General features: G+C 35.4%; 1 protein-coding gene across 1 annotated transcript in view; it reads left to right on the top strand.

Moving 5' to 3' along the window:
* The window catches only part of THEMIS (thymocyte selection associated), a 197,931-nt gene that overhangs the window by 5,162 nt on the left and 169,837 nt on the right, over positions 1-22,932 (top strand). The window lies entirely within an intron of this gene.

Genomic DNA, 22,932 nt, shown 5'->3' with positions numbered 1-22,932 from the left:
AACTCATCTTCTAGATCATGTATTAGAGTTCAAGATAATGTTTCCTAGAATGCACACACTTACTTACATATGTGTATATACATTGCTATATTGACTAATAATCATATATCTTTTGTTTTCGCATTGATTATCACCAAAGAAATGCAAGTAAATATCAACAGTACTAATGAACACTCATTAATTCTAATAGTTTATCTTTTTTATTTCATTGGCTTTCCTAAAACCAATAGATACTGATATTATTAGAAAGTATCAAGAGTTGCATCACTTTCCTACTATATTTTACAACCTTTTTTTTTTTCTTACCTTCACAGTAGGCCAGGGCCTCCAGTAGTATATAAACAGTAGTGAAAATCCTTGTCTAATTCCTAATCATAAAGGAAATGCATCAAAAATTCCTTCTTTTTAAGTGTAATGTTCTAAAATTGGTATTCAACCTGGGGCGCCTGGGTGGCTCAGTTGGTTAAGCATCCAACTCTTGATTTCGGCTCAGGTCATGATCTCATGATTTGTGAGTTCGAGCCCTGCATTGGGCTCTGTGCTGACAGCATAGAGCCTGTTCGGAATTCTCTCTCTCCTTATCTTTTTGCCACTCCCCTGCTTGTGCTTTATTTCTCAAAAATAAACAAGTAAACTTAAAAAATTAATAATAAAATTGGTATTTAACCTTCACTAAATTAAGGAAGTTTTCATCTATTTCCTGCTTGCTAGGTGTTTTCATAATAAATATATATTGAACCCAATGAATATTTTTCTCTTCATTGATAAGATAATAATGTACTTTGGCTTCTTTAGTCTGTTAATACACATTACCTTTAAAGATTTTTTTGAGGGGCGCCTGGGTGGCGCAGTCGGTTAAGCGTCCGACTTCAGCCATGTCACGATCTCGCGGTCCGTGAGTTCGAGCCCCGCGTCGGGCTCTGGGCTGATGGCTCAGAGCCTGGAGCCTGTTTCCGATTCTGTGTCTCCCTCTCTCTCTGCCCCTCGCCCGTTCATGCTCTGTCTCTCTCTGTCCCAAAAATAAATAAACGTTGAAAAAAAAAAAAAAGATTTTTTTGAGTTGAAGAATCCTTTCATATTATATCCACATTTTCAAAATACAATGTAGAAATTTAATATTATATTTAAGATTTTTGCATTTAATCATAATTGAAATGAACTAATAAATTCATCTGTTTCAGATTCAAGATAAAACTAGCTTCCTGAAATTAACTACAGAGAATTAAGCATTTTCTGGGTAATTAAAAAAAAAAAAGAGAAACTTTTAATTTCTTCCCTAAAATTTGCTAGAATTCTCCTGTATGAACTACTGACCAACCACAGAATTTTTTGGAGGGGAAATCAGAATTTGGTTTCATTAATATTCTCTATTCCTTTGCTTCTTTTATTGATTTCTGACTTGATTTTCATTATTTTCTTTCATTTCTCTGTTTGTTCCCATGCTTATTCTCTAGTTTCCTAGGTTGAATCAGTAGTCATTTTAAAAACATTTCTTGATCCTCTTGATTATAGTTTAAAACTATAATTTTTCCTCTAAGTACTTCCTTAATCGACTCCTCATGAATTTTACCATGTAGTGTTTTCTCTGTTATGCACTTCAAAGTGCAGTTTGTTCCTTTTCAATCCAATGACTATTTATTTTATTTATTTACCATAATATGGGATTTCTTTTAGGATCTTTGCTTTTAATTAGTAATTTTATTGTATGTTGTTAGAAAACAATAGATTGTATTATATTGTTCCCTCGGAATTGATTGAGGCTTCTATTTCTTCATGGTATGAAATATATCCTGCTTTGGAATATTTCACATGTGCTCAAAGAAAACATATGTTTTGTGTTTGGTATAATATCTCTCTATATATCCCAAGTAGCCTGAATTTTTAAATTGTTTCATTCAGATTTTGCTCTCACTGCTTATTTTTCATCTACTTTTCTGAGGGGATTTTATAAAAGAAATCTTTCAGCAGTTGTTCATTTATCTAGTTCACTCCTCGTTTCTCTTTTGTTGCTTCATGTTTTTGAGGTTGAGTTGCTGCCTGTGCTTATGTTAGTGAGGGTTATATCTTCTTACTCTATTTTTATCATCCTTTTTCCTATATGATTTTTTTTGTTAAGTTCTATTTTGTTAAGTAATAATATTACTTCTCCAGTTTTCTTTTGGAATATCTTTTTTCTAAGCATCTACTTTCAATATCTTGGTGTCTCTTGTTTTTAGTGCAGGGAAACATGCTTTATCTTTTTTTTTTTTGCTTCTTCTAACAACACAGAGAGTAGAACCAGGTTTTGTCCATCCTGTGGTCATGATTCCACAACAAGAGATTTTGGAGGCTTGAGGGAACTTGAGAAAGGCTGACATGAAGTTTTGTGGCACTGGATTGAATGCTACTTTAATAACATGTTGCTCAAAAACTTATTAAGTTGCCCTGTTGATATGAAGCATAAAACTGTGGGTTAAAAACCCAACTGCCTCCTGACTGTTAAAAATGATAGATAATTTCAGTCAACTTCTAACATTTGACATTTGCTTTGTCCCTCACTCATGAAAAATAGGCTTCATCATGACCCTGAAGGTTGATATGAAGATTAATTGAACTATTGTGTATGAAGTATTTAGCAAAATGACTGGCCCATAGAAATCTCACAGGAAATCTTAACTATTATCATGATTACCATAATGTTGGTATATGATGAGGAAAACTGATCAACCATTCCTAAAAAGTAAAATGTAACTAATTTGAATTCCACTACTATTACATATGCCAACATAAATTAAATAAGGAGAAAAAAACATTAAAAGTTGAAACACTAACAATAAAAATGAAGAAACCATAGAAGAATATATTAAAACTAAGTCTTTAAAAGATGAATCCCAAAGCCAAGAGTACACTGTATATATCATATGTTAGCTAACTTGACAATAAATTATATATATAAAAAATAAATAACGAAAATTTGAACTTGTGAAATAGAAAACTTACTTATTTTTTTTAAAAAAAATTAAAATGTTTATTTATTTTTAAGAGAGAATTTATTTATATAAATGTTTATTTATTTTTAATAGATAGTGTGAGCAAGAGACTGGCAGAGAGTGGGGGAGACACAGAATCTGAAGCAAGCTCCTGGCTCTGAGCTGTCAGCACAGAGCCTTATGTGGGGCTTGAACTCACAAACCATGAGATCATGACCTGAGCTGAAGTTGGACACTTAACCTATGGAGCCACCCAGACACCCCTAGAAAACTTCCTTATTAAAAAATACCTAAATGTGTATAAAAATCATTAAATAACAATAAATAGAAATGAATAAAAAAATTTTTAAATGGGAAAAATATGTAAAAGGCAATTCACATGCAAGAATCATATAAAAATTTTTCAAATTTATTAACCATAAAACGCAAATAAGCAATAAATCATTGTTAATCATCTCTTATATCACAGATATTAAAAAGATTCACAAAACCCAATATAGGCATGAATGCACAGAAATGAAAGGAGACATGATCAGTGGGTACGTAAGCCATTACAGAATTTCTAGGAATCAACTGAGCAAAATGCATCAACATATAACGCACATAAATGTCTGACCTCTAGAGGTTAAATTAAAATGTAATTATAAAAAGCAAAAATAATGATTATACTGCAATGGTCATAGCAACATGTTTTACAGAGAAACAGGTGAGTCTCAGCATTGAATAGCATATATAAATTATAATAATATTTGATCAGAGTGACCTTACTCCAGGAACTCAACTGGCTGGACGTGAATACTTTGCTAGAGGCAAAAGGCAACCTTAGCTTGACATTAGCCCAACCTCCAAGATCCTGTAAGTCTTCTTTAATACATGAAAATCATTTTGGAAACTTCCTTTATCTCTACCCCCTCCCAAGACATGTATTAGCAGTCACCCTCAAAGAATACAGCCCACTGATATATATCTGAACGGTCTCATGACTAAGATTTTACTAGACAGCAGGAAAGGACCCCACACAGTCCTGGAAAGTTTGCTTCCAAATTCCTTAGAGACTTAGCTATCCATAACCAACTTCCCAACTTAAAAGTGTATAATCAGTCATTCCTTAGAACCCCAGTGCAACTCTTTCTGCCCACAGGTCCTGTCCCCATGTTTGAATAAAACCACATTTTTTGCACTGAAAACGAAAACAAAAACTAGATCAGGTATTGTTCAGCAGGCTAGAATTACAGTGGCAGGGAAGTGGTGGGGGAGGATGAAATGCAAAGCTCTTATCCTACTGGAGCCTATATTCCAGTGAATGGGACAAATGACAAACAGATGATAGATTTAAAATATGTTCAAGTGCCATGAAAAACTAAGTAGATAGAGAGTAAACTGAGACAGACAGAAGGGATGATCTTTTGAGAGGGTGATTAAGGCAGGTATCTCTGAACAGCTGAAATTTGAGCAGGGGCCAGAATAAACTGAGAAAATGATCCTATACATATCTGGAAGAATACTCCTACAGAGGACAGAACAAGTGCAAGCCACATAACACCTTGCTTCATCTAATTGATAAACACAGAGGAAGCCAGTGAGGCCGAAGCAGAGCAACTGAGGGGTATGCAGTAGAAGAGGAGGGTGAGGATGTGGGGAGACACAGTTATTGTAGACCTTCAGGGCCATCGTAATACATAATCTGGTGCACAGTAGGGAAGCAGGTGGGAGCCTGTAACAGAAGGTGATCAGGGAAGGCTGCTCTAAAGAACCAATTTAGGAGCAGAGGACTGAATGTTGAGAAGAAATTAGCCAAGAGATGAGTGTTCCAAACAGGGTGAACAGCTAGTGCAAACATCTGGAGAGCGAAGAGAGCTTAGTGTATCTGAAGAAGAGAAAAATATTCCTATGACTTCGAACATATAGAAGAAAGCAGAAAGGAAAGTCTTAAGAGAAGATAGATGTTTGTGCATTTGACAGAGTAGTTGTGGAAACCGGGGGGAGGAAAGCTTCGATGAGAATGCAAAAGTTATTTTGGTCATGTGAAATACAAATATATGTTATTTGTCCAAGTGGAAATTTCAAGTAGACAATTGAAAAGCCAGTTCTGGCCACAGAGTGAGCTCATGGCTGGAATGCCCCATCAGTGACCTAATTGATCAGGACTTTATTTGAATGCAAGCTTCATCAGTTAAAAAAAAAAATGAGCATGTTATCCTTATTGTATATATTTCTTTATTGATATTTATGGTCATTCTAAAACATACACAATAGTAAGAATTTTAAGAGGATAAAGTAAAGATAAAATTAATAGTATGCACTGTATGTAACATATACTTAGAGCAGATTTTCATTAATGTTGGTGGCGTCAATCTACATGTGGAAGAATATTCATAAACTTGATATTGGCAGTTTCCTTAGGTAGCAGTTGTATGCAGCTGATGACAAGTTTGTACTAGGAATAGATGTGTCATGCTGTCATTTTCTTCGTGTTAGTCCCTGCAATCTTCAATTCTCAAGTGTCTTTGTGAGCATCTTGCAAAGGTATTGTCTATTTTGTGAGAGTTAGTATATTTAAAATTAGATTATAACAATTCTTAAGGCAACTTAACTTGACTCATAAAATCCATTATATGGAAGTATTGCAGCTAAATGAATGATTAGGACAATTCTTTTTTTTTTTTTAATTTTAATTCCAGTGTAGTTAACAAACAATGCTATACTAGTTTCAGGTGTACAATATAGTGATTTAACAGTTTCATATGTATTAGTCAGTGCTCGTCAAGATAAGTGTACTCTTAGTCTCCTTCACCTGTTTCATCCATCACCCCACCTACCTCCCCTCTGGTAACCATTAGTTTGTTGTCTATAGAGTTAAGAGTCTGTTTTTTGGTTTCTGCCTGTTTTTTTTCTGCTTTGTTCATTTGTTTTACTTCTTAAATTCCACATGAGTGAAATCCTATGGTATTTGTCTTTCTCTGACTGATTCATTTCACTTAGCATTCTACTCTTTAGATCCATCCATGTTGTAATAGCAAGATTTTCATTCTTTTCTGTGGCTGAATAGTATTGCTGTGTGTGTGTGTGTGTGTGTGTGTGTGTGTGTGTGTGAGTGTGTAAGATATTCCACATCTCTTTATACATTTATCTATTATGGACACATGGGCTGCTTCCATAATTTGGCTATTGTAAATAATCCTGGTGTAAACATAGGAGTGCATGTATCCCTTCAAATTAATGTTTTTGTATCTTTTGGGTAAATACCCAGTAGTGCAATTACTGGATCATAGGGTAGTTCTATTTTTAATTTTTTGAGGAACCTCCATACTGTTTTCCACAATGGCCACACCAGTTTGCCTTCTCACTAACAGTACACAAGGGTTCCTTTCTCTTGATTAGGACATTCTTTTAACTCTCATTTTTTGGAATGCCCAGTCTGACTCATTATATTTTGGACTATATCTGATGTAGAAATAATATATCTGATGTGGAGTACCATCTGATGTAGAAATAAACTAGGATTATTAATTTAATTTTTTCGTGTTTATTTATTTTGAGAGAGAAAAAAAAAACACATGTGAGCGGGGGAAGGGCAGAGAGCAAATCCCAAGCCCTCTCCACACTTCAGTGCAAAACCCAACGCAGGGCTCAATCCCACAAATCATGAGATCATGACCTGAACTGAAAGCAAGAGTTGAACCCTTAACTGACTGAGCCACAAAGGCTCCCCTAGGATTTTTAAATATTAAATATTAGCAAACTTAAAATTAAATATTACATTTATATTAACTACTAGAATAACTTAATGTTCTTATTTGTTTTATGTAGAAATGAACATTAACTGAAGCTCATATTTTCTTCTCTTACCTCACATCTTGTAATACTCTATGGGATATGTGGCCTGCTTATGAGATCCATATTAGGAGATAGCATGATTGCCATCACAAATCCCGGATTATAGCACTGGGCAAGCTAGTTCATGAATAATTATAATTGTAGGTAACTTGACCTGTGTCATCATCCCATGTTCAATTCTTTGAAAGAATAGCTTATGACCAAGAAGCAAACTTAAATAATAAAAAAAAATTAATGTTCATTTATCCCAGTTTTCCCTTTTGAGTACCTCATAAGGTTACAGTTCTTTTCTAGCCATAGAACTTGCATTGGCCAATGTAATGACAACAGAAGTAATGTGTATCATTTGGAGGCAGATGCTTTACAAATCAGTTCATAATTTAACATATTTCATCCTGGTAGGCCGTGTCAAAATGGAATCTTTGACAGTTTGCGTCCCTAAATGACTACAATTATTGGATAACTTGCCCTCACCCACTTGTAGTGGACATGTGGTGGAATAAGAAATTACCTTTATGGGGTGCCTGGGTGGCTTAGTCGGTTAAGCATCCGATTTCGGCTCAAGTCATGATTTCACAGTTGGTGAGTTCAAGCTGTGTCAAGCTTTGCGCTGACACCTCGGGGCCTGCTTTAGATTCTCTGTCTCTGCCCCTTCCCCACTCTTGCTCTCTCTCTCTCAAAATAAATAAACATTTTTAAAAAAGAAACATTATCTTTATTGTTTAAATCTCCAAGACTTTGAGATTGTAATGTGAGCATAACTGTAACTTTCCTGATTGATCCAGGTTATATTTATCATGGCTGGAACTGTATTTATTATCAATTTCAAAAACTAGGCATCAGAAAAACACAGGAGAAAGTCCTATAATGCCAGGAAAGTTACTTGGTAATAATACTACTGCATGTCAATGGGAGCGTGAGTTCACTGCTCTGGGGTCAGGAAGCATCTGTTGCTTCTTTAACTACTCTTCATATTGCTAACATTACCATTCATCACTGTTTACTTCACATATGTAACCATTTTGACTTAAAATTTGGGAAACAAATAAGTTTGGTTACATTATGATCGTGTTCAGTGACCCGAACATTGAAAAAATTATTTTTCTGCTTTATAGAAATAGTGTATGCACATGGCTGGCAAGTTGGAAAATGCAGAGGCACAGAATTATCAATAACTTCCTCAAATGGAAAAATACAGTTAATATTTTGGTGTATGCTCTTCTTCATAAATTATGATTTAACTTTTTAAAAAATTTTATTTTAAGTAGGTTCCACACCCAACATGGGGCTTGAACTCACCGACCCTGCGATCAAGAGTCACATGCCCCACTAACTAAGCCAGCCAGGAGCCCCTGAGTTAACTTTCAAAAAGAGAAAAATTGGGGCGCCTGGGTGGCTCAGTCAATTAAGTGTCTCAGCTCAGGTCATGGTCTCACAGTTTGTTGATTCAAGCCCTGTGCTGGGCCCTGTGCTGACAGCTTAGAGCCTGGAACTGGCCTTCAGATTCTATGTCTCCCTCTCTCTGCCCCTCCCTCACTCACACTCTGTCTCTCAAAAATAAATAAACACTAATTTTTTTTTTTAAAGAGAAAAACTGATGCCAAAATTCCTTTCCCCATGCTTTGTTTTTTCTTCCCCCACAAATTCCATCTACCCCCGTGGTTCAAGACACCATAATTTATTGCCAACATTATCAAAATAGACACCTAATTGGTCTCCCTGCTTCTACTCTTTCATACCTAAAATTTATTCTCAAAAGAGCCTCCAGAGTCCAATGCTTTGAAATTGTACCTCTGATTATGCACTTCTCTATTAAAAAGCCTCCAGTAGCTTTCCATTTTTTCTTAAAATAAAAACCTTACAATGAGTAATAAGGCCCCGTATTTTTTTCTTCTTGCTCCCATTATTTATCTGAGTTCATCATTTACCAGTCTCCTCCTTCCAGCCACAAGCCTCCTCACTTTTCCTCAAACTTGGGGATATGTTCCTGTCTTTGCTAATGCTTGTCCTTCAGGCTGGCAAGCTCTTCTACCGGACGTCACTTTGGCTAACTCCTTTCTCTGTGAGGCTTACCCTGACCACCTTATTTGATACTGAAAAATTTCCATCTTCTTTCCCTATATTCCTTATCTTTATTATGTTCTTCATTTTTCTGTAGCAAAAGACCTATCTCTTTCATATGTAGTAAGTTATTTATTTGGTGTTTATTTTTCTGCCTTTAAGTACAAGATTTTTCTTACACTTTAATTGAGCTATAATTTTCTAAACTGTAAAATTCATCCATTGTAAGTGTACAATTAAATGATTTTTAGTAAATTTATGGAGTTGTGCAACCACCACCAGTTGTAGACCATTTCCATCTTCTCAAAGAAGTCCCTTGAACACGTTGCCAATAATCGTAACTTGCATTTCCAGCCCTGGGCAACCACTGATCTGCTTTGTGTATGAATTTGCCTTTCCTTGATGTTTCATATAAAATAAATCATATAAATATATAGTCTTTTGCATCTAGCTCTTGTTACTTAGCATGTTTTTAAGGTTCATCCATGTTGTAACATGAACAAGTATTTTGCTCCCTTTTGCTGCTAAATATATTTTATTGTATGGATATACCACCTTTGTTTATCCAACACCAGTTAAAGGACACTTGTTAAAGGACACCAGTTTATCCAACACCAGTTAAAGGACACTTGCCCTTTTGGAGATATTATGAATAATGAATCATTTTATATTTCTATTTATAATATATGAGGATTCCAGTTTCTTCAAGTTCTTACCAAAACTTGGTATTGTCTATCTTTATATTATGTTCAATAATATTTCATTGTATTTTTAATTTGCATTTTCTCATGACAAATAGTGTTGGACATTTTCTTCCTGTGCTTATAGCAATTTGTCCTTTTTTAAAAAGAAATATGTCTTCAAATTGTTTGCCCATGTTTGTCTTCTTATTGAGTTATAAAAATTATTTCTATATTCTTGATATACAATTGAAAATATTATCTTCACTTCTGTGGCTTTTCTTTTCATTTTCTTAATGTTATCTTTTGAAGCAAAAATATTTTAAATTTTGATGAAGTCTAATTTATCATTTTTTTTCTTTAGGGCTAATGTATTTATTTTCATGTTACTAACCCAAGATCACAAAAGTTTTTTCCTATGTTTGTATTGAGGAGTTCCCAGATTGCCCCCAGTTTTGATGATTTCTTAGAAATACAAGACTCAGAGTTAAAATATATAGAGAGAAGGGATACAGATTAAAGTCCGTGAAGGGAAAAAGGCAGGGTCCATGCGAAAACAGGCACAAGCTGCCATTTGTCCTCTCCCAATGGAAATATATGCAGAGTACTTAATTCTCTTAGCACTAATGTGTCACAACACAAAGTATTTCCAATTTAGGGAAGTTCATCTGTGCCTTCGTGTCCAGGGTTTTTATTGGAGCAGTCACATTGGTATGGAGTATGTGTGACTGACTCTAGCTATGAGGCTCCAGCACCTCCAGAGGTCAAGTGATACAGTGTGATCCAGGACCCATGTGAATAAAAACAGGCATTCATCATAAATCACACTGTTATCACACACTATCTGGTGTAGTCCAAGAACCCAGATTTACAGAAATACTATTTCCTGGCAGGATATTCCAAAGACTTAGACTTTATCTTTTTTTTTTTTTTAATTTTTTTTTTCAGTGTTTATTTATTTTTGGGACAGAGAGAGACAGAGCATGAACGGGGGAGGGGCAGAGAGAGAGGGAGGCACAGAATCGGAAACAGGCTCCAGGCTCTGAGCCATCAGCCCAGAGCCTGACGCGGGGCTCGAACTCACGGACCGCCAGATCGTGACCTGGCTGAAGTCGGACGCTTAACCGACTGCGCCACCCAGGCGCCCCGACTTTATCTTTTAAAAGCCTGTCAAAGAGGTAGTCCTTTCTTTAGAATTTACAGGGTTTGGGCATTCCAAGTCCATGGAGTTAATCCTTTACTGCATAGTTTTCTCTTAGAAGAGTTTTAATTCTTATCTTTACATCTGAGATCCAATTGAGTTAGCCAGAATTTTCTAAAGCCTTAAATTTGAGTAATGGAAGAAATAACCAATTTTTCTACACAGTTACAAAGCATACTGGGAACAACTCAGGTAGAAAAGACTCTAGTTGAGAGAGGTGAGGGAGTTAATCAAACAGATATCTGGGTAAATGGCTTTCCAAGCTGAGGGAGCATCTTCAGCAAAGTGTTATGACAAGAATGTATTATCATATTTCAGAAAAAGTGAGAAATCAGTGAGACTGGAAGGAGGGGGAGAGTGACCAGAAATTATATCAGAGAGGAAATGGTGGAGAACCTTAGAAGGGTCTTCTGGACATTGTAAGAATTTTACTCTTGGAAGAATTGGGAACTTGGAGATACCAGTCTAAATTAACAAAAACAACTAAAACAATGCTAGAATTCTTTTCACAACGAATTTAGATACCATCACCCATTTCTTTTCACTGTTTAGAAAGAAAGGCAATGCTGATGTAACCACACATTCGCAGAGGTCAGAGCATAGCTTTGCTTAAATGAATCCATAAATATAATGTTAAAAAGTGTTTCTTATAAAAAAATTTTAAATACCATGAAGATGTTTCTCCACTTTTGGGAGGTAAAACTTTTAAGTACCATGCTTTGAGTATATTAAATATTATATTTCTTTCTCCCTCCAAAATGTGTTAAAATCATGGAAATTATTCCTTAAATTACGTATCTATCTCCCTTCATTTCTTCCTTCTGTTCTTTCTTCCTTTCTTCCTTCTACAAATGAATAAAGTATTGTCCTTGCCCTTAACAACTCCAAAGGTCAGTAAAAGGAGGTAGATTTTTTAAAATAAATATTTATGAAACAATGCAGAAGGTGCTCTACTAGACACGAACTGTTTTGAGAATGCTGGGGAGAGCATAACTCACCACCCAAGAAACCAGAGAAAGTTTGACAAGAGGCTATGGTATTTTTTCCTGGGGCTTGCAGACTATATGGAAGATGAACATATAAATAAGAAATTCCTGGGGCACCTGGGTGGCTCAGTCGGTTAAGCGTCCAACTTCGGCTCAGGTCATGATCTCACGGTTCGTGGGTTCAAGCCCCGCATTGGGCTCTGTGCTGACAGCTCAGAGCCTGGAGCCTGTTTCAGATTCTGTGTCTCCCTCTCTCTCTGCCCCTCCCCTGTTAACACTCTGTCTCTGTCTCAAAAATAAATAAACATTAAAAAAAATTAAAAAAAAAAAAAAGAAATTCTCAGGATGAGAGACAAGTGCTTAGAATGTCATACAAGTTTGAACGTTCAAAAGATGGCCCAAAGACAGCTCAGGGAATAGTAGATGATCAGGTAATTCATGGATATATTTTAAGTGGCTTCTGGACTGTAATAAGGATATTGAATTTATTCTGTAGTCAATAGGAAATTTATAAAAAGATGTTATTTTTATAGTGTGTTTTTCCAATTATAAAAGTATAACATACTCATTGTAAATAATGTGAAAATTATAGAAAAAGCTGAAGAATTTATGAGATGTTAAGGCAAAAAAAATTATAACATGCAGTTGGTCTAGATGTGAGACAAACACCAGAAGCTAAAAGCAGCTATAGACATAGGAGAGAGACAGAATCCATGGTCTTTTTAGATAGAATCTTCTGGTTTTGACAGTTTATGAAAGGCAGCGAGCAAGAGTGGGGAGGTGATGACAGACCTGAGGTTCCTGGACTAAGTAAACATGGTAGATGATTAAAAAATAGATCACTTTAAAGAGTTATTACAAGAGCAGCAGTGGTTTTGCAGATGGAGGCATGATTCAGTTATAGTCCAATGAGTCTGAAGCCCTTATAGAAGATTCAGATGCAAATGAACATTGGACCACCAAAAATGTACACCTGATGTAAAAGAAGTAGTAAACTTTACAGGTTTAACATTACAGATTTGTAAGTGGATAAAAGGTTTGTTATTTTAGGAATTTTCCTGTAGTCCATGTGTCAGGTCCAAAGAAATATATGGGTCTCAATGAATACCAGTATGGGAGTATGGAAAGCGGAGGAGCCTGTCAAGACAAAAAAAACCAAAATAAAACAAAAAACAAAAAACACCAACAACCAAAAAACAAGAAAAAACCCCCAAATCCTCTTGTTCATTGGAGAAGAAGCAGGAAAAAGTAAGGTACCTTATTTTTGAAAAAATGACATAGAACACTAGGTTAAGAGAGTGTCAGGGATAAATATAGTTATAAATATAGTTATAAATATAGTTATAAATATAGTTTATGGTAGATTAGGTTATTAATTATAATTATAGCCCTATATATTAAAGGCTTATTATGGACCAAACACTGTGCTGTGCCCTTTGTATATAGATTTGGATGTGTAAGCATTTATAATTCATATATAAATATATTTTATATATGTGTATGTTTATACATAAATATATCTAGTACAACATATATAAATAAGTGAAACTTTATATATGCTCATCTATATACAAATGTAGTATTCATATGTATAAATGTACACATATAATCCTATTTAAATTATTTAATTCATTATTTTTCTAAAGATATTTAATCTTTGGAGGTATCTTGTGTGATATTATTTCTTTTTTCAAGGTCACCTATTTCCATATCATTTACCCCTGGTCAAAAGATAAAACTTAAAAGTTTTTCCTTGTTCTGCCCATATGAAGAGTTTATGAAATTCTGTAGTGAATTCTATCATTATATACCATAGTGTTTTTAAGAAATTTTATAACAACTTACTGCAATTTGGCTACAAATAGCATTGCTAAAATAAAGGTTGTTTTGTCTCTTAATAACTTATTATGATTAATGACTACAATTACAGTTTGATTAGTATGACATTAAATAATTAACTCTGAAAGTGGTTGAAAAAGTACACTGAATAATGATACTTAGTGAATTGTGCATTATATGAACATGACTTTTATGGATTTGATACATTTATGAGGGTTCATATAGCAAAAAATCACACCTATTTTAATGCCAACAGTAATTATTTTATGGCTAATTCAGCTTAATTTTTTTTCAGGCTTACTCAGCTAGGGACATGGTAGTAAAATCAGGGCAAATTATAAAATTATAGCATTGCCTTTAACTCACTTTTATTTGTATTTCATAGGCTTTAAATATTCAGACAAGAACACTTTTTTCCTCTTTTTAATATGTATTCACGACATTGACACTGGTTCGTGTGGACTTAAGAGGAATGAAATTATGTAAAAATCTAATGAAATATGACTTGCACATTTTTAAAAAAGAATTTTAGCTAAATGAAAATAGAATACCAGTATTTTTCTACATGAATTTATATTTATAAATATTTATTAAAGACAAGCATTAAATTTATAAAGTAGAATGTTTCTGTTTGTAATATGTTCTGTTGAGCCTCACAGGTATGAAACTGCTGTTGAGATTCAGGACGGCCTAAGTTCACAAATGTTGAAAATTGAAAACATTTTATATCTCAGCTTTTTAAAAAAATCAATTTATTTTTATACAAATTTATGTATTTGAGAGAGAGAGAGAGAGAGAGAACAAATGGGGTAAGGGCAGAGAGAAAATCCCAAGCAGGCTCTACGCTGTCATCGCCAGAGCCCAACATGGGGCTCCATCTCATGCATCGTGAGATCATGACCTAAGCTGAAGTCAAGGGTTGGACTCCCAACCTGCTGCTCTAAAATTAAGTAAAACTTATTATATCTCCAAATTTAAAATCGATAATGATTTATTAAATATAAATTTGCTCCGTGTCAGTGGCATATGGCTGGACACCAAAAGGACTATCGAAATAGAGTTTGGCTGCACCAGTTTGCATTCCCACCAACAGTGCAAGAGGGTTCCGGTTTCTCCACATCCTCGCCAGCATCTATAGTCTCCTGATTTGTTCATTTTGGCCACTCTGACTGGCGTGAGGTGATATCTGAGTGTGGTTTCGATTTGTATTTCCCTGATGAGGAGCAACGTTGAGCATCTTTTCATGTGCCTGTTGGCCATCCGGATGTCTTCTTTAGGGAAGTGTCTATTCATGTTTTCTGCCTATTTCTTCACTGGATTATTTGTTTTTTGGATGTGGAGTTTGGTGAGCTCTTTATAGATTTTGGATACTAGCCCTTTGTCCGATATGTCATTTGCGAATATCTTTTCCCATTCCATTCGTTGCCTTTTAGTTTTGTTGGTTGTTTCCTTTGCTGTGCAGAAGCTTTTTATCTTCATGAGGTCCCAGCAGTTCATTTTTGCTTTTAATTCCCTTGCCTTTGGGGATGTGTCAAGTAAGAGATTGCTACGGCTGAGGTCAGAGAGGTCTTTTCCTGCTTTCTCCTCTAAGGTTTTGATGGTTTCCTCTCTCACATTCAGTTCCTTTATCCATTTTGAGTTTATTTTTGTGAATGGTGTGAGAAAGTGGTCTAGTTTCAACCTTCTGCATGTTGCTGTCCAGTTCTCCCAGCACCATTTGTTAAAGAGACTGTCTTTTTTCCATTGGATATTCTTTCCTGCTTTGTCAACTTAACAGAAGACCATGGGGGAGGGGAAGGGAAAAAAAAAGGTTAGAGAGGGAGGGAGCCAAAACATAAGAGACTCTTAAAAACTGAGAACAAACTGAGGGTTGATGGGGGGTGGGAGTGAGTGGGGGGAGTGATGGGTATTGAGGAGTGCACCTTTTGGGATGAGCACTGGGTGTTGTATGGAAACCAATTTGACAATAAGTTTCATATTAAAAAAAAAGAATAGAATTTGGAAGACTTCAATATTCAGGTTCATTTAAAAATATATATTGTAATTATATCTGTTTGATATATGCATAAATTACATTTGTAGCTACCTTCTTTTAGGGCATAATATTATTGGAAATGATGTTATGTTAAATATTTTTTCTACAGAAACTTTGGAACCATTTTTGTTATCTCAGACTTGACACTTCAGTTACTGTGTAATTATGCTCCTAGGATGCCCTCAGGCCATACAGTACAGATCAATAAGAAGTTACTCTTTCAGTGTAATTAAACATTACATTAAAAAAAAAATAAGAATCAAAATTCAAGTTTAAAAATGTACAATAATTTTTAAAGTTCAATGCATTTTTATTTGTGTTCTGAAATGGAATACTTTTTTCCCTAAAATTTAGCTCCAACAGGCCTTATTTTAGGAAAAAGTCCTAAAATAGGTACATTAAAAACAAACAAAAGAAGCTCGGAAAAGAGTAATTTCAGTTGTATTACATACAAAAGCTGTAGAGGAAAATAACTGCCAGAAAATTTTTTGTGTTGTTTACTTAAGTGGAGATGTTCCAAAATGTAGACAGTTTTGTACAATGGAGTACATTATTCACATCTGTAGTGGAGCGTTCAACTTAAAAATTTCTAACCTAGGGGCGCCTGGGTGGCGCAGTCGGTTAAGCGTCCGACTTCAGCCAGGTCACGATCTCACGGTCCGTGAGTTCGAGCCCCGCGTCAGGCTCTGGGCTAATGGCTCAGAGCCTGGAGCCTGTGTCCGATTCTGTGTCTCCCTCTCTCTCTGCCCCTCCCCCGTTCATGCTCTGTCTCTCTCTGTCCCAAAAATAAATAAAAACGTTGAAAAAAAAAATAAAAAAAAAATTTCTAACCTATTTATTGTTAAGTACCAACCTTGACTATGCAACGCAAAGTTAAAAAATGGAATGCTGGCGTATATTTTGCATGTAACCATATAAATACAGATTATTCATGTGCTTCCTTCATTTTGTAAGTATAAAGAAGTGACTGAGAAAGTGATTAAGTAAAAATTGTATTGTCTGCTAGATTTTCAAATGCTGTGAAATGGGCATTTTGGTTTGGGATATTAATTACCTAAACTCATTTTAATAGGTACAAATTATTATTGGTCAATTATGTCACATTGAACAAGATTTACAAAAGGAAAAGATAATTGAAACTTTTGCCTTGAGTGTAGTGATTTATGTTTTTGTTTATTATCATACTGATAAATTTTGTTAGGCACTGCTAAATGACTAATGAGTTAAGTATTGAAAATGGAAGAGAAAGTAACTTCAAATAATGTGTAAAAAATGTGAAAAATTATTTTTAGAAATGTCTTTGATACAATATCCAAATTCTTGCATTTGAAAACTTTACATTTTAATTGGGACATCTAGTTTGTTTTACTCCTAATAAATATTTGGAATCACCACACCTTTTTAAAACCAAGATTTTAGCAAAAGCAATGAGATGAAATTTCCTTAGATGAGAAACATATCTTTTTCGCATAGAATAAAGCTTTTTAAATGGTAAGGGACTGTCATTATTTAGCAAGATTTTGTTTTTTTAAAGAAAAATTATTTATTGGAAAATGGAGCAAGTTTTCTACTAATCTATGTAATGAAGTTGGCTATCTGAAGTTGGCTATTCTGATTCTTATAAACAGTAATTAGGTCTAAGGAGCTTGACTCTAGGTTAGAAGTGTTGGTTTTAGTGATTCAGCATTTGTGTCAGTTAGGAAAAGAACACCTGACATATAAACAATGTATGAATTCTAACCACAAGCCCAAGAACATTTTGTTTTTTGACTTCCCTATTTGACATCAGGAAAAGCTTAAAACATATTTAAACTATTTCTTCCAGAAATCATGAAGTCAAATCATTTGAATTTTGAACTAACTGTTCATTGTCAGAGACCACTCTGCTTCTGAACATTAATAACATAGTTACTAATTTAAATATATTCCTATTTAAATAGTGTATGTATTACAGAAGTTTAAAAAAAACCTAACTATTGAGCATGTTAAAAGAATTTATAGAATGTTGACAATAATGGAAATTTGAACTTGTCTTAGGTCAGAAACAGACTAGTCCTTACCCTTGCCATCCTCCCTGCCTCCCTTCCATTCCCCTTTGTACGTTAGGCAAATGAAACTGGATACATTTACAGATGCTCTTTAACAGTAACGTACTTTAATTACCCATTAAGTACTGTAGTAAAGCACGTTGGGGGCGGGGCGTGTAAAACCCAAAGCCATCAAGTTTTTCATTCAAAGAAAGGACAATTAAGGGAATAATAATGGAGATGACACCAGAAACAACAACAACAACAACAACAAAAATTACAGATCAAGTATACAGGCATTGCATTATTTTTTTAAAAATCAGGAGAACAACGTGGCCGTGACCCTAGTGATTGGATTAGAGGCGGCGGGAGTTGGGACTGGAGTGGGCTCCGGGTTCGCGCGTGGATTCTACATCCCAGCAGCACAGGGTTCGTGCAGGCAGCCCCATCGGGAAAATGTGAAACGGGGCACCAGCCTCTGGGGAGGGCGGGTTGTAAATCCTGGAAGACCAGCTCAGCGAGACAGGTCAGGTCCGAAACGGAGCGGCAGCTCCAGCTCCTGAAATACTGGCCGGAGGCTGTGGGGACGTGACGCCTCCGCCCTCACCCCTGTCGCAGCTCTCCTGCTGCCGGGCCTCTCCCGGTGCAGCAGAGCAGCCAAGGCAGAAACAGTTTATCCACCCTCCCTCCCTAACAGCCCTAAGAATCCATTTTATCTTACCCCCGAATAATGTGTCCATTTTTTAAAAAGTAATTTTCTACACTTCTGGTAAACCTACTGTTTTTAGAATGAGACAGCATCCTAGAGCAACAAAACTAACCTTAATTTATAGAGGCAAAGACCTGTTCAAAGTTACGTTTTTGTGCAATTAAATGTCTTGACATGCTCTATAGTAACATATGCTCATCAGGTTGTGCTCATCATATGCAGTCACTTCTGAATTGATACAGTTTCTGTCAACTGTTAGACCATCTGAACTTTCAGATAATATATCTAAGAGAATTTTTTTTTCTGGTATCTAAATAACATTATCTTGAAGTAGACTTTTTTTTTTTAAGCTGGCATTTAATAAACTACTTGTTATTGTAACACGTCCTTTAAGCTTAAATGAGTGATAGAAGTAACCACTAAAGATAGAAGTAAGAATGGAAATTTTAATTTCTGCTATTAAGAACATTTTCTTCTTAACTTGGAATACTAAGCCATTCATTTGCAAATTCTCATTAAAAATTTGACAGTGAAATTAACTACTGATAGTTGCCATTCATCTAACAAGTGACCTGTAGCATTGTATTTTTTACTGTTGGGTTTCATGCTGGTTGCTTTTCTAATTCATATTCCTTTGGGGAAAAAAAAGAGAATTATTAAGAAAACATCATGTGTTTTTTTAAAAAAACACAGGCTCACTGCTGTTAAAAGCAGCTCCTATTATTGAAGTAACCCGTTGATGAACATTAATTTCATCCTATATAATGAGAATTTAAAAAAAAAATCATGTCAGACTTGCTGGAGAATATGACTTTTGTTGCAAACTGACCAGAATTGATTTGGTCATTCACCATTATTAGGTTATTTTTGATAGATGTGGATTGCCTTCAATCCTTGGAAACACAACAATAGAAGAAAACCCTAGATCAAATGTTGCCAAATGTGAAACACTTATTTGCTATTAGGCATAAAAACAGTTATATGACCAGAGAGCTTGATGTAATCCCAGCTGTTTGTCTTTTTTATAAGCTCTGATAGCACTTTGCAGAAAAGGTTCATTAGAGACTTCAATATTCCAGAAGTGGAATACAGCTACCTTTCTAGTTAATGTCAAAACTGCTTTGAATCAGCCTCTCAACCAAGGGCTGTGCAACATAGGACTTATATTGAACTTATTAGATTCTAATACCCCTTTGCAAGAACAGACATGCCTATGTTACCTCTGGAATTAATGAACACATTTTGAACATCATTTCACCAACGAATCAGTCTTACTAATACTATTCATTATGCTAATTAAGAAAGTTCTGTGTTAATAGGATTTAAATGTAGTAAGACTTATGGCAGTTGTTTAAAGAATATGGACTTCTGATTAATCTTTTGTATATTAACTAGTCATCTTGGGTTTGTTTTTCTGATTATTGTACTTAAAATGTTAACGTTTTCCTCATCTCTTCCCCAGGGGGTCTGTAGGTTAAAACTAATGAGCACACACATGTGTATCTCACTGTCTATGCTGAAGTTTGAAATAAATTACATGCACATGATAGTAATACTAAACATTTATCTTCACACATGCCCCAGATGCTCTCTTCTTCTAGCTCTCAGTGGAGATCTATCCTTAGAGTTTCTTTTGTTTTGTTTTTGTTCTTATAGTTTTATGTAAGTCCTAAATGTGTATGATTTCCCAGGCTGACATATGTAGTCCTGATTTCCCTATAACTAGTTAGTGATTTATAACAGTATTTCTCAAACCTAAGTAAACTTTGGAATCTACTAGAGAATTTTAAATTAATTACATATTCCTGGGTTCCACCCTGGGGAATCCAATTTAGAATTTCTGGAATATAGCCCATGAATCTGGATTTTAAAATTCTTCCCAATTAATTTTTGTGCAGCCCATTGGCAAACTGTTGTTTAAGAGGAACTAGATAGGACCGTCTTTACCAGAAGACAATCATTGGCCAATAGAATCAGTGTATCCAGAACTGAGCTCCTTATTCCTTTCCCGTTTTTGTCTTTTTGTCAGTATCCATCATTCTCTCAGTGCCCCAGCTTCGTGGTCTGGAAGTCATTTTGGTCTCATTTTTCTTCTTTTCTTTTTACCAGTTCATGGGGGCCCATTTCAGGTTTGCAGCTGCCATTCTACTTTAGGCTCTCACCCAGCAGCCCCTGTCTTGTGACCCCGCAAACAGCTCTTGTGAGAACTTTCTTAGAGCAAGAGTACTATATTGTCTTCCAAAGTCTTTCAAATCTACTGTTAAGTTTTCTCCAACCATGGAGTTTTTATTTTGTAATCAGATCATTTTGGAAAGATACTTGATGTCAGATAATCTTCTAACACATGTTAATTTAAATCTGAAAAGTGATATTTTTACTTTCTGGAATGCCCTTTCCATCATCATTAATAACCAGCCATCCACATCAACTCCTTTTGGCCATAAGCACGTATTCACTACTACATACATAAGAGATTGTACTTTGTTGCTGACATCATTAACGAGAGGACAATCCAGGTGCTGCACAGGTGCCCAAATTACCAAAGCTCTGAAGCACTTCATCAGTAACAAAATCTAGGCTCTCATTTAAGTCTCCCCGCCCCCCATTTTTTTTAGTAGAATAGGGAAGTTCTGTTTAGTATAGTAGTCACTAGCTATATGTGGCTATTTAAATTCAAAATAATTATAGTAAGTACATTTAAAAATGGAGTTCCTCAGTTACATTAGTTTCATTTGAGCTTTGTGTGGCTATTAGCTGCAGTGTTGGACAGCTCAAATTATACTATATCCATCATTGTAGAAAGTTCTGTTGGAGAGTTCTGCTCTGGAGTTTCTGAGGGAGCCCCAAAGGGGAAAGAGGCCCACATCTTCTCCAATATTAATATAACCCACGGCCTCTGCCTCTGCTATCATGACTCTCCTGAGGACTGGCTGCAGTTTTGTGGTTTAAAATTTTCTTCGGGCTGCTTCTGCTACTTCGTCTTGTCTGAATGTGTTTCTGTGTTTGAGGCTTTCTCAGTCTGTCACTGATGTGGAAAGTTGCACTGCAGCACATGCATAGTGCACGCATACACACATGCACACACACACAAACACACTTAAATTGAACTATTTTGAGAAGATTGCAGACACACACACTGAGTTAAGTTAAACTCTGTATTTTGAGGTTATTGAGGATTCAGATGCAACTATAAGCAGTAATACAGAGATCCCATGTGTCCTTCACAGTTTCCCTCAATTGTGACATCTTTACCAAATTTTTGTACATGATCACAGCAAGGATATTGATACTGATCTATTCAATATACAGAACATTTCTATCATCTCATCACTCATGTTTCCCCCCTTTTTTAAATATTTATTTTAATTTTTAGAGAGAGTGTGTGCACAAGCCGGGGAGGGGCAGAGAGAGAGAGACGCAGAGGATCTGAAGTGGGCTCTGTGCTGACAGCAGAAAGCCCCCTGTGGGGCTCAAACTCACAAACTGTGAGATAATGACCAGACCCCAAGACAGACGCTTAACCCACTGAGCCACTCAGGCACCCCTCATGTTGCCCTTTTATAAAAGCTACTCCTACTTCCTTCCCACTTTCCCAGTCACGTCCTTAACCCCTTTCAACCATTAATCTGTTAAACATTTTTATAAATTTTTTTTTTTTTGGTCCACAGATTATTTGGAGGAATGGCATTTAGTTTTCAAGTGTTTGGAGAATTTCCTGTTATCTTTCTGTTACTGATTTTTAATTTAATTCATCGTGGTCAGAGAATACTATGATTCAATTCTTTAAATACATTGGGGTTTGTTTTATGGCACAAGATATCTTGGTATGTGTTCTAGTGGGCACTTGAAAACAGTGTGTATTTGCTGTTGTTAGGTATAGCATTCCATAAATGTAGATTATTAGATCTTGTTGTTTGATCACATGGTTGTTCTTCTATATCCTTAGCAATAATCTGTCTAGTATGTCTACCACTTGTTGAGGAATGGATTTGAAGTCTCCAATCATAATTGTGATTTGTCTATGTCTCCTTTCAGTATATCAGTTTTTGCTTTACATTTGTAACTGTTATTTGTCATATACACATTTAGGACTGCTCTATCTTCCTGTTAGATCCCTTGTATCATTATGTAATGTCTCTCTCTATACCTAGTAATTTTCTTTGCTCTGAGGTTTACCATACCTTTTGTTAAGATAGCTACTTCTGTTTTCCTTTGATAAACGTTTTGCATGATCGATCTTTTTCATTCATTTTCTTCAACCTGCCTGTATTGTTATATTTGAAGTGAATCTCTTGTAGATAGTGTATAATCAGATCATGTTTCTAAATCTACTCTGTCAGTGTCTTTTTGTTGATATATTTAGACCATTTACATTTTATGTAACTCTGGATATATCAAGGTTCAAGTCTACCATTATATCTTTAGTTTTCTGTTTGGTTTCTGATTTGTGTTTCTCCAGCAGTGAATGGTGTGCCCTGCTTTATTATTGCCCGGTGGGGTTATAAATTCAGGATTCCCCTTTATCCTCTGTTGACACTTGCAGGGGAAAGGATCCTCCTTATTGCTTGCCAGAGTGGGAGAACTGGCT

This window comes from Prionailurus bengalensis, chromosome B2 (genome assembly GCF_016509475.1).
Source record: "Prionailurus bengalensis isolate Pbe53 chromosome B2, Fcat_Pben_1.1_paternal_pri, whole genome shotgun sequence".
NCBI lineage: Eukaryota > Metazoa > Chordata > Mammalia > Carnivora > Felidae > Prionailurus > Prionailurus bengalensis.
This window is presented reverse-complemented; position numbering and strand designations above follow the sequence as displayed.